The 13,606-nt window shown below is 42.7% G+C and overlaps 1 protein-coding gene across 1 annotated transcript in view; it reads left to right on the forward strand.

Moving 5' to 3' along the window:
- The first annotated feature begins 10,259 nt into the window (after positions 1-10,259).
- Positions 10,260-13,606, forward strand: part of Tmprss7 (transmembrane serine protease 7) — a 53,324-nt gene continuing 49,977 nt past the window's right edge. The window contains exon 1 of the mRNA XM_045148425.1: positions 10,260-10,322. The gene's annotated coding sequence lies outside the window, so the exon portion shown is untranslated. The remainder of the gene's footprint in view (positions 10,323-13,606) is intronic.

A 13,606-nucleotide genomic window follows, 5' to 3' on the forward strand; every position in this document is an offset into this window, starting at 1 on the left:
AGTTGCTACAGAAGTAAGAATGGAGGGCTGGAGAGATGGCTTAGTGGTTAAGGTGCTTGCCTGTGAAGCCTAAGGACCCATGTTTGATTATCCAAGACCCACATAAGCCAGATAGATGCACAAGGTTGCACATGCATCTGGAGTTCTTTTACAGTGGCTAGAAGCCCTGGTGTGCCCATTCTCATTTTCTCTCTCTCTCTCTCTCTCTCTCTCTCTCATACATAAATAAAAAGTAAAAATTAAAATTAAAAAAAAGTTAGGAGGGAAAGTGACGGATCTACAAAGTGAAATAAACCTGGGCGGTGATTAGGCAGCTGTGTGGGGGTTGGGTACTGGAGGCCTTGGGAATAGCTCCCATTGGGGAGAAACAGGTTGGAAGAAAGTCATGGATTTTGGTCTTTTTTCCCTGGTTTGCATTTGTATTCAAGATGACCTCAGGGAAAGCACTCACGGAAGCAACGGAAGACCCTGAGGGGCCTAAACACTGTCATGTTCACTTAGCGGGTCATTGACTTAACCCGGCAACATATTAAAAGTGACAAGGGAAAATGTTGATGACATGAAGCAATAACCTATTATGAAGAAAACAATGTAAATTGGAGATATGGAACATTAACAAAAATAAAACGGGTAAAATAAAGATTGATAGAACGAATGTGAAGAAAAAATTAGTCAATTAGAATACCAAGAAAAGGTACTCTATACAAAAAGAAGCCACAAATATGAAAGCAATGTTAAAAATAGGAGTGAGTAATAATATAATTGGAATGTCAGAAAGAAATAAAGAAAGTAATTGGGAAGAGAGTATTCTGAAGAAATAAAATTGAAGTTTTGACAGAGTTAAGGAAAGCAAAAGCAAAAATGAGACAAAAAACAAAAATGGGGCTGGAGAGATGGCTTAGCGGTTAAGGCATTTGCCTGCAAAGCCACAGGATCCTGGTTTGACTCTCCAGGACCACCGTAAGCCAGATGCACAAGCGGGCACATACATCTGGAGTTTGTTTGCAGTGGCGGAAGGCCCTGGCATGCGTGCCCATTTTCTCTCTTTCTTTCTCTCTCTCTCTCTCTCTCTCTGCCTCTGCTTCTTTCTCCCTCTCAAATAAATAAATAAATAAATAAATAAATAAATAAATATTTAAAGAAAAGAAAAGAAAAATAGAGAAGTGGCTTAGTGGCTAAAGGTGCTTGCTTGCAAAGGCTGCTGATCCAGATTCAATTCCCCAGCACCTATGAAAAACCAAATGCACAAAGTGTGTATCACCTGCTGTTTGCAGTGGCAAGAGGCCCTTGCATGCTCTTCCTCTCTCTCTCTCATTAGCAAGCAAATAAAAATATTTTAAGCATACCTTTTAAAAGGATTTATAAATGCCAAAAGGAAAAAAATTAAGAACCATTAGTGGAAAACATTATTGCAGTAAAATGTGTAACCACTGAAAGGAAACAAGACTCTCAAAGCTTCTGCTGGAGTTACCTTCTCTTTACTGGGCCAAACACCTGACCAGAAGCCTCTTACGGGAAGAAAGGCTTTATTTCAGGTTGACAGGTTCCAGGGTAAGCTTCATCGTGGTGGAGGGAGCTGGCTCACTTCCTCACATATCCACAGCAGAGAGACATCAGCCACCTAGGGTTGGACTCAAGGTCCGCCTTCAGTGGTACACCTCCGCCAGCCTGCTGGAGGCTAAGTAGGAAGCTTAATTAAAACTACCTGAGGCGCTGCAAAGATGGCTTAGCAGTGGAGGCACTTGCCTGTAAAACCAAGGGACCTTAGTAGCCAAAGGACCTCGGTTTGATTCTCTAGGACCCACGTTAGCCAGAAGCACAAGGTGGCACATGTGTCTGGAGCTCATTTGCAGTGGCTGGAAGGCCCTGACATGCCCATTCTCTCCCTCTCTCTCTCTCTCTCTCTCTCTCTCAAATAAGTAAAAATAAAATACCTTAAACAAATACCTGAGGCTATGGGGCTATTTACATTCAAATCACCACAGCTTCTATAGAATAAAGAGCACATCACCAACAAGAAAAAAGAACCATATTGACTTTGGAGTTCTCAGCAGTAACTCTGAGCATATTAGGCAATGTTTTCCAGGTCTCAAGTGAGCAAAACAAGGAATTTCCTATATAGCTAGTTTTTAATTTTTAAGCTCAAGAGTGAAACAAGTATTAATAAAGACCTTCTTTATGAAGACAATTGAATTGTGGATTTCAGTCAGAAAAATCTATGACCAGGAATATACTAGAATATACTAGGATAGATGGATAAATGTTAGCAAGTGTCATTCTTGTTCAGATACAAATGAAAAAAATGAGAGAAAGATTGCAAGGCAGAACTGAAATTCTAGAAATCCCAATATGGGATGGATGGCATAGGTGAGTATTCTAAGAGTATTGTCTTGTTTAAATTTTTATTTATTTATTTGCAAGCAGAGAGAGAGAGAGAGAGAGAGAGAGAGAGAGAGAGAGAGCCAGAGAGAGAGAATGGCCATGCCAGGGTCTCTAGCCACTGCAAACAAACTCCAGATGCATGATGCATGTGACTCTTGACCATCTGGTTTATGTGGGTCCTGGGAAATCGAACCTAAGTCCTTTGGCTTTGCAGGCAAATGCCTTAACCGCTAAGCCATCTCTCCAGCTCCTGTTGTCTTGTTTAGAAGGAAAAGAGAGTTAAGAAATTGTTTGGAAGATATAAATGCACTGAATCTAACTCCCTTTGTGAAGATAAATTGACATATTAATTTCAAAACTTGACAAGAACATGGAAACCACAGATATCTGTCACTTGAGAACACAAATGTTAAAAACCCCGAAGAAAAGAATGTCTTGCACTGGGCCTGTGCCCGGGGGTCACAGTGCCAGCCTGGCGTGTTCACAGCAATGCAGCTCAAAAAAAGAAAAGAACCCCCAAGACCCAATGTTCACTATCCAGCCACAAAATAAATAACATTACTGGAAGGTTTAATTCTTTTTTTTTTTTTTTTACTATCTTTTTTTTTTTTTAAATTTAATTTATTAGTTTTCTTTTCAGTAAATACAGGCAGTTTGGTACCATTATTTAGGCTCATCTGTGATCTACCCCCTCCCATTAGACCCTCCTTGTTATTGAAAATGGGTCGTGCATTGTGGAGTTAGCCCCCAGTTATTAGTATGATAAATGTCTCTGAAAATCATGACCCAACATGTAACTCTGACATTCTTTCCGCCCCCTCTTCCGCAAGATTTCCCTGAGCCATGTTGGGTTCATTTTTGGTCTGCTTCAGTGCTGAGGTGTTGGGGGCCTCTGAGGCTCTGGCTCTCTGATTTGGTAGGAGTTGATTTTTCTCTGCATTGATCTCCTTTCCCTTTGTGCTGGTATCCAGTTCACAGGAAAACATCACCCTTGCTTATTTCGCCAGTTGTCCTTAGTTTCAGTTGGGCCCCTTCTGAGGTATGTTGGGGCAGCTCTCTTCTTAGGATCTGCATCTATCTGGAAAAGAGAAGCAGATTCTCCAACGGAGAGTAAGTTAGCACCCAGAAAATTGAGATAACACTTAGGTTTAATTCTAACTTACACTGAAAAATAAATATTTCTGAGTCTATACTGTTATAAATATGTGATTAAAGTAAATGGAGAAATAAGAGTAGTAAATCAACTCCAAAAATTTTTGGATCTGTTCAGATGAACTCCACCTTCTCTGTTTGGGTGATTATTTCTCCTTCTCCTTCTGGTAAAAACTCCACTTTTAAAAGGCTTGGGATTGTTTATTCCAAACCCCGAGTTTTGTTTACAATTCTAGTGACAGGTGAAATGACTTACTGACCAGCATTTAACTAATTGATTTTTTTTTTGTTCTCATCTGTTTATAAGTTTTTATCGTTGTTGTTTTTCAGGATAGGGTCTTATTATAGCCCAGGCTAACCTAGAATTCACTCTGTAGTCCCAGACCAGCCTCGAACTCACAGTAATCCTTCTACCAATGCCTCCGGAGTGCAGAAATTAAAAGGGTTCACCACCATGCCTGGCTCCTAAGTGATTTTTTCGAGTAAGTTTTTAAGTTCACTTTTTCTGACCTGCAGAGCAATGCTCATTAGTTCCTGCTACACAGCCTTTCTGCTAATTCACTCTTTCAGCATTGTTAAGTATATAAATAAATATACACATATAATTATTTTATTTTTGTATTTATTTGCAAGCAGAGAGAGATCAAGAGAGGGAGAGAAAGGGCACACAAGGCCTCTAGCCACTGCTGACAAACTCCAGGCACGTGCATCTGGCTTTAGGTGGGAACTGAGGAATCCAACCTGGGTTGTTAGGCTTTGTAGGCAATGCCTTAATCAATGAGTCATCTCTCCAGTCCAAGTATTTTTTTTTTTAATTATATATGAGGTCTGGAGAGATGGCTCAGTGGTTAAGGCACTTGCCTGGGAAGCCTAAGAACTATTGTTCAAGTCTCCGGGTTCCCCATAGCCAAACTCAGAGAGACACAAGTGCAGAATATCACACATGCCCACCAGGGGGAGCATATGTCTGGAGTTCGCTTGCAGTGGCTGAAGGCCCTGGCACGCCCATTCTCTCTCTGCCTCCTTCTCTCTCTCTTAAAAATAAATAATACAAACAAATTATATATGAAAGTACCAAGATGTATGATATCTAAATCTCTGTATACCGACTAAAGAAATGATAATACTAAAACCTCTTCTGGATTCAGTAAAAGTCATTAACGTGTTGAAGCTATGAAACTGACCCGAAATCATCCCTGTTAGGCACAGATACTTTTAAGAAATTATATGACCAGCTGGACGGAATGGATTTGCAGTGTGCTTGGGTCGACTCTGTATCACAGTCCGTTGCAGTGCTAATGCCCACTGGACGGCCAAATGCAACCTCAGAACAGTATTTCTTTGCACTTTTCTTTTTCGTTCTCCCATTAGCCCACGCTGACCTCCAACTTGTTTTACGGCTGAAGCTGACCTTAAACCTCGAATGTGACCACCCTCTGCTGAGACCAAGAGGCAGCAAGCACTCTGCCAACTGAGTTGCATCTCTAGCCCAAGTTCTCTTTCAAAAAAATTTATTTATTCATTCATTTATTTATTTGAGAGAGAGGCAGATAGAGAAAAAGAGAGAATGGGTGCGCCAGGGCCTCTAGCCACTGCAAACGAATTCCAGACACACGTGTCCCCTTGTGCATCTGGCTTATGTGGGTCCTGGGGAATTGAACTGGGGTTCTTAGGCTTCACAGGCAAACGCGTTAACCGCTAAGCCATTTCACCAGCCCCCGCCATTTTTAGTTTGCGCCACAAACCTAGCTGGGAGCTCAGCTTGATGTCAGATAGGCACTGCCTCCCACTGTGGGGCTTGTACATCTGTCACAGGATCGTGACACGGGCCTCAGCTTCAGTAAGTCAGCTCCTCACCTCGGGGGCCACCAACTCAGCTCCTGTAGACCATGAAACAGAAACATTTACTTACTGCTGGTGAGACTGCAGTGGGACTCCATGGCCTGCTTCGAGTTTTCTGCTAAGTGAGATTTCTTCATCTTTCTACACTAATGAAGACAAGGTCTATCACCAGGCTGATAACCAGTCTTGGGTTCTCTATGTTCCTGTCATCTCTCCCATCAGCAATTGGCACCAAAGCTGTCTTATGTCAATAGGAATTAAAAGCTCACTCCATTTTTTTACTGTGTGCAGGAATTTCAACACCTTAGTGACCACTTACAGGAAGCTTTCATGGCGTACAAGATTTTAGTGCTATTATTAATAAATGGAAATTGCCATGGTTTCAAATTGGCAAAAAGCTATTCATTCAATCAATCATTGAAACTGAAATAATCCCATTGCCTTTGGCTATTTTGTTGCTATGGTAACTGTAAATTATAAAGATTACATTTTATTTTTTTAAATTATTTATTTATTTGAGAGCGACAGACAGAGAAAGAGGTAGATAGAGAGAATGGGCGTGCCAGGGCCTCCAGCCACTGCAAATGAACTCCAGATGCGTGCACCCCCTTGTGCATCTGGCTAACGTGGGTCCTGAGGAATCGAGCCTCAAACCAGGGTCCTTAGGCTTCACAGGCAAGTGCTTAACCACTAAGCCATCTCTCCAGCCCAGATTACATTTTAAATTATGGCAGCCCTTTTGCCAGAAATGAGCACAAAATTGCTTTTGTGTTTTCTACGTCCGTTTCCTTTGACCATCTTGAAGGCTAATTTTCCATGTTTAAACAGGCCAAGTCTGACTTCTAACATGACACAGGGCCATCGCTCTTTCACATTGACTTCATGAGGCTGAGGGCCCTGCTGCTCCCCAAATAAGATTCTCTGCTCGCAAGCATAAGGTACCCTGCACACAGTAAATGCCACAACCACTTCAAAGGATGGACACCAGTCGTTGATGCTCACCCGTTCAGTTTCAAACGTAAATAGTTTGATTTGACTCCAAAGCATACTCAACTTCACTTTTGTTTTTATTTTGAGAAAGGATATTGCCTAGCACAGGCTGAACTTAAATCCTGCCCCCCCCCCACACCACTTCTGTCTCCCAAGTGCTGGGATAAGAGGCCTGCACCACCTCATTTGGTAAATCCTCCCTTGTGCAGTGCCAGAGATTAAATGCAAGGCCTTAAGAATGCCAAGTAAGGGCTGGAGAGATGGCTTAGTGGTTAAGCGCTTGCCTGTGAAGCCTAAGGACCCCGGTTCAGGCTCGATTCTCTACGAGCCACATTAGCCAGATGTACAAGGGGATGCACGCATCTGGAGTTCGTTTGCAGTGGCTGGAGGCCTTGGCATGCCCATTCTGTCTCTCTCTCTCTCTCTCTCTGCCTCTTTCTCTCTTTCTGTCTGTCGCTTTCAAATACATAAAAATAAACAAAAAATAAATAAAAAAGAAGAATGCCAAGTAAGTAGCCTGGTGTGGTGGCGCACACCTTTAATCCCAGCACTTGGGTAGGAGGATCGCCATGAGTTCAAGGCCACCTTGGGACTACATAGTGAATTCCAGGTCAGCCTGAGCTACAGTGAGACCCTACCTTGAAAAACAAACAAACAAAAAAAGAATGCTAAGGAAGTCTTCTACCACTGAGCTATATCCTCAGATCCCCATCGCTCCCCCCCCCCCTTTTTTCTTACTTTTTATTTTAAGCAAGTTGCCCAGGGTGACCTTGAACTTTCTCTGTTGCCCAGAAAGATCAGGAATTTCCCAACCATAGAGGCCTGGGCCTCAGAGCTAGGTTTGACCACTTTATTAATAAAACGATCCTTTTCCTCTCTCAGTTTGTAGACCTACTTTTCCTATTCACATGCTAAGTATTGTTTCTAATCGTAAGTGACCACAGTCTTAGGAGAGCTAACCCTGATGGGTCATTATAGAAACCTAAGTGGCCTCAATAAAACCCTTCTTTGGTCATTGAAAGTATAGGCTAGAGGGCCAGCTGACCAGGAACCACTGGAACCTTTAGTGTCCAGCTTTTCTCCACGTGAGATGAACATGCTGTGTTAGCTGTACACATGGAAATTTTCATGTGTCAAAATGGGTGCCAATATGTATACCCAACAAGCAAAAAATATTCTTTTAATGTTCTTTGATAATATGATTAACTCACAATTGCCTTGCATTGTGTAGTGAGTGGCTGTGACACGATCCAGAACGGATGGGTCTCAGAGACTGTGACGGTTTGAATGGAAATTGTCTGCAAAGTCACTGTGTTTGTGATTAAGTGCTGTTCTTAGTTCCCAAGCTGGTGCAGCTTTCGGGAGGTGGAGCCCTGCAGAAAGAGGTGTGTGGCTGGCGGCTGGCCGGCTTGCCCCACTCAGCTCACTCTCTCCTTCCTTCCTGCCAGTACGGGGATGTGACCGCGTGCCGTCTGCTCCTGCCTCATGGTAATAGAAGCATTCCCTCAGCACTGTGACAAACCCTTTCCTTCCTCAAGGTGCTTCTGACTATATGCCTTTATGCCTGCAATAAGAAAGAAATGGCTACAAAGACAGTTCTGCTTGGAAGGCAGACAGTGATTCTCAATGCTGGCTTCTACCTGTCTTGCTATTACTTTTTTAATAACACAGGTCTTGATGTTTAGCATGCTTTATTTGTGGACTTAAAAAAAAAACTTTGGGCTGGAGGGATGGCTCAGCGGTTAAAGCTCTTGCCTGTGATGCCCAAGGACCAGGGTTTGATTCCCCAGGACCCACGTGAGCCAGATGCACAAGGGGGCATACGTGTCTGGAGTTGGTTTGCAGTGGCTGCAGGCCCTGGTGCGCCCTCTCTCTAGCTCTTTCTCAAATAAATAAATAAATAAAATACTTAAAAAAAACTTTATCGTATTTTATTTGCTTGAGAGGGGGAAAGAAGCAGATACAGAGAGAATGGGTGCACCAGGGCCTTCAGCCACTGCAATCGAACTCCAGATGCATGCACCACCTTGTACATCTGGCTTACATGGGTCCTGGGGAATTGAACCTGGGTCCTTTGGCTTTACAGGCAAGCGCTTTAACCACTAAGTAATCTCTCCAGCCCTATTTGTGGACTTTTAACTAAAGCTTCAAGGCATTTCTGCAGTGGGCCAGTATAATGCTTTGAATGCAATGCAATGCCCCCCAACGGGTTCTCATGTTTGAATACTTAATCTCTATCTAGTGGTGCTGGTCAGAAAGGTTGAGGAACCTTCAGGAGGTGGAGTCTTGGTGGAGGGTGTGTACCATGGGGAGATGGGTTTTCGGGTTATATACCCTGTGCAGTACTTTGAATAGATGGCCCCTAATATATTCAGTATTTTATTAGTTTGTAGTTTACATCTGCAGCTACCTGGCTAGAGGTAGTGTTACTGGGTGGATCTTGGGGTCCAGCCCTAAGGTGTGGTAGTGGGCTCAAAATTCCAATCTAAAGATATGCAAAGTACTCAGTTCCACCCGGAGTTCTGAAGTGTGCTGTGTGGCTCTTAGCTTGGGGCTTCTCTCTCTCTCTCTCCCTGGTCCTTTAAGAGGGGACCAACTTCTGCCAGTATGGAACTCCCCTTAGATCTGTAAGCTTCAATAAATCCCTTCCTCCAAAGCTGTGCCTGGTCTGGAAGTTCATCTCAGGGAAACTGGAGCTGTCTCTCGCTGCTCTCTCCCTTTCTTTCTGTCTCTCCTTCCTACCTGCTGATATGCAGATGTTATGCAGGGTTCCTTCTGAAGCCTCCATTGCTCCCATGCCAAGGTGACCTCTATCTTCTGCAACTATAAGCTGTCAATCCTTTTCCTCCCATAGGTTGCTTGTGGTCAGGTATTTTGTTCCAGCAATGAGACAGTAACTGATCTAGCCAGTATGATAATTTTCCTATTTATGAAACAATTCCAAATGGAACGTTTTGTTCCTTGATAAATTTTATAAAAATATTCTCATCATTCAAAGATAATATAAAAGATTCTGTTGAATTCCATCTTCTTTCTTAAAAAAGTATTTTTATTTTTATTTATTTTTTGAGAGAGAGACAGAGAGACAATGGGCACATCAGGGCTGCCAGCCACTGCAAATGAACTCCAGACGCATGCGCCACCTTGTGCATCTGGCTCACATGGGTCCTGGGGAATCGAGCCTGGGTCTTTTGGTTTTGCAGACAAGTGCTTTAACAGCTAAGCCATCTCCCCAGCCCTGATTCCATCTTCTAACAGGTTCTAATCTACAGCTCACAGACCACATGTAATTAAGGATAGCTATGCAATTTACTTAAAACAATGTAAACTGTTCTGGATTTTTTAGTAATTTAATTATATAGTTCATGTGCATGAACTTTGGAGAGGACAATGTCATCTCACAATGTCAAAAGATTCTGCATGCCTGCTTGGGGTAACCACTGTCATAATTTATCTGTCCTAGCATATTAGGATGTTTTGATTTTTATTGTGGCTGCTTTTAGAATACCACTTGACCATTTTAGGCATGAGCGCTTAAGTGAAATGTGGTTACCTGCGTCATCAGTCAACAGAATCAAAGCTCTGATATGACTCTGCACCTACAATATATTCTAAAAATAAATATAGCGACTTTTTTTTAATAAGAGAGAGAGAGAATTGGCATGCCAGGACCTCTAGCCACTGCAATCGAACTCCAGACACATGTGCCACCTTGTGCATCTGGATTATGTGAGTTCTGGGATTGATGAACCTGGGCCCTTAGGCTTCGCAGGCAAGTGCCTTAACTGCTAAGACATTTCTTTAGCCCAATATAACAACTTTTATAGTCTTGAGGTAACATAGGCACAACACATTTAGACTTTCTCCATTTTTATTATCTCTTGACAGATTTGAGTGTTTCTCAGCTACATGTCTACCGTAGGAGCTTCCGAAGAACAGGCCGAGCAGATAAAAAAGTAAGAGACTTTCCAGCAAGACCAGAAGGGGAAACAGATCCCTTCAACATAGAAACTTCTGCATCGAAATGACTCAATAATATATCATTAAAAGTTTGGGGCTGAGGCAGCAGCATTGCCATGAATATCAAGTGAGCTAGGGCTAGGTAGTAATAATGTATCTCAAAGAAATAAAACCAGGAGCCAGGCGCGGTGGTGCACACCTTTAATCCCAGCACTCGGGAGGCAGAGGTAGGAGGATCACCATGAGTTCGAGGCCACCCTGAGACTACAGAGTGAATTCCAGGTCAGCCTGGGCTAGAATGACACCCTACCTTCAAAAACCAAAATAATAATAATAATAAAATAAATTTGAAAAAACAAAATCAGCATTAAAAAAGAAAAGAGAAGATCCATTGAATGGATGTGTCATCCCTTAGCTAATAAATCATTGATGATAGGCTTTGAAGAATATTTTCAAGCTTTATTATTAAAATTAATGCTCTAAGAAATATATATATATAATTTGCCTTAGGATAATTTTCTGGGTGCTAAATATCTATTTTTATTCATATTATTAAATTATTATTCACACTACCACTTTACAGTATCTCTTGCAACATATAATTGTGCCCGTTTCTCTAGCTCTCGTGAGAATTACCTTTTAGAAATGCGTGTCCATTTTGCCAGATGCCCTGTGCATACTAGGATGTAGTATGGTATTCCTGGGCAACTGGCTCCAAAGGAAGTTTATGACAGCTGAGTGCTCTGCCACAAATTCCGCACATCTCATGTCTGCCACAGAGCACACTAAATCCACAATCAATTCCTGCTGGTGAATGCCCCGTGAAGTGGATGAGGTTGGCAGAAATTCAGGATTGACCAGTAAGAATTACAGCAATATGTCACCAGAAGAGAAATGATTATTTCCAGGATCTTGCTTGAATGTTTTAGGCAAGAGAACTTAAGTGAAATGTGGTTCATTGATTTAATGCTCAACAAAATCAGAGCTTTGATGTGGTTCTGAACCTATAATATATTCTCCAGATAGATGTGACGACTTTTATAGCCGTGGGCTGAGAAGGCAAAGCTGTTTGAAGGGCAAAGGTAAATCGCACTATGGTTCAAAAGCATTTAGAGCAGATATTGTCCTACTGACCTTTATTTTAATGAAACAGATATTGAATGGCTTCTGTTGGATAAAGTTAAAGATCCATTCTGCTCCATATTCTTGGATCAATACTTCTTTGAGAGAACATTGCATTAGTCTTATAATGGGATGATCTTGGCAAAGACTGAAAAAAATGACAGTCTGCCTGGGAAGAAATCCTGTTTCAGACCAGACTGAAGTGGGGGTGGCATAATCTATGGGTATTTTACTTGAGAGATATCTTAGTGTGTTCCGGCTATTGTACTGGAAAGGCTCAGTCTGGGTAATTATAAATAATAGTCATGGACATCTCCCAGGCCGAGCTGCTGAGAAGGCCAAGATCCAGGCACCAGAAGATTCCATGTTTCTGTTTCCAAGATGGTGCCTTGCTGCCATATTTTCTGAGGGGAACCAAACCTTTGTCCTCACCAGGTGGGAGAGATGAAGGACTATACACTCATGGAAGCCTCTTTTATATGGGTATTTATCTCAATTATGAAGAAACCTCATGATATAATCACTTTTCAAAGGCTTCATTTTATTTATTTATTTATTTGAGAGCAACAGACAGACAGAGAAAGAGGCAGATTGATAGAGAGAATGGGTGTTCCAGGGCCTCCAGCCACTGCAAATGATCTCCAGACGTGGGCGCCCCCGTGTGCATCTGGCTCACGTGGGACCTAGGGAATTGAGCCTCGAACCAGGGTCCTTAGGCTTCGCAGGCAAGTGCTTAATGGCTAAGCCATCTCTTCAGCCCCAAAGCCTTCATTTTTTTTTTTTTAAATTTTATTTATTTATTTGAGAGCGACAGACACAGAGAGAAAGACAGATAGAGGGAGAGAGAGAGAATGGGCATGCCAGGGCTTCCAGCCTCTGCAAACGAACTCCCGAAGCGTGTGCCCCCTTGTGCATCTGGCTAACGTGGGACCTGGGGAACCGAGCCTCGAACCGGGGTCCTTAGGCTTCACAGGCAAGCGCTTAACCGCTAGGCCATCTCTCCAGCCCCCAAAGCCTTCATTTTTAATGTTAACATTTTAGGGTTTTTTTTTTAATAAAACATTTATTTATTTATTTATGAGTGAGTGTGAGAGAGAGACAGAGAGAGAGAGAGAGAGGGAGAGAGAGAGAATGGGTGTGCCAGGGGCTCTAGCCACTGAAAACAAACTCCAGACATGTGTGCCACCTTGCCCATCTGGCTTATGTGGATACTGGGGAATCAAACCTGGGTCCTTAGGCTTTGCAGGCAAGCACCTTAGCTGATAAACCATCTCTCCAGTCCCTTAGGTTTTTTTGTTTGTTTTTTTGAAGGGGCGAACTTTTCACATATAAGTTTTACAGGGACACACGCATTCAAACTGCAATTCAGAGTTACCTAGCCTACGCCAAACTTCAGGCTTTGTCAGCTCCAGCTGCTTCATTGCTGACGGCAATATCGTGAGGTGAGAATTTACACGATTTCCCAATGAAGAGAGTGAGTGAGGAGTAGAGAACTTACTGCATTGTACAAGGTCCTATGGCTAAGGAGAAGGAAGATAAATTTGAATTGTGACCATTATGGCTCCAGAGCTTATGAATTCCGCTGTACAGGGCTGCCAGTGCTGGGCTCGGGGGAAAACTCAGGAACAAACACGGTCCTTGCACTTAGGTAGTGCTCGATCTTCCCCTAGTAGAAGCTCACAGTGAAGACCACGTCCAGCTGTAGCTCAGGAAGTCCCAATGTGTGTGTCTTCCCAGACCCAGCAGAAGGATTATACCCCACCTGCATCTCCTTCCAAGACAGAGTGTTCCAGGAGTGACCTAGACCTTGTCTACTGAAGACGATTTGGTCTTTTCTACAGTCTCTGTCTTCACTGAGGAGCTCTGTAGTGCTTGTTAGGACTTTTTTCTTTTCACTTAATATCCTCAGGTTCAGATTTTTATTTTTTTTAATTTACTTATTTGAGAGAGAGAGAGAGAAAGAAAGAGGTAAAGAGAGAGAAAGAGGGAGGGAGACAGAGAGAGAGAGGGGAGAGAGAAATGGGCGTGGCAGGGCTTTCAGCCACTGCAAATGACTGCAAATGACCTCCAGACGCGTGCGCCCCCTTGTGCTCATGTGCAGCATTGCACACTTGCATCACTGTACGTCTGGCTTATGTGGGACCTGGAGATTTGGACA

The sequence above is a fragment of the Jaculus jaculus genome, chromosome 4, assembly GCF_020740685.1.
Source record: "Jaculus jaculus isolate mJacJac1 chromosome 4, mJacJac1.mat.Y.cur, whole genome shotgun sequence".
NCBI lineage: Eukaryota > Metazoa > Chordata > Mammalia > Rodentia > Dipodidae > Jaculus > Jaculus jaculus.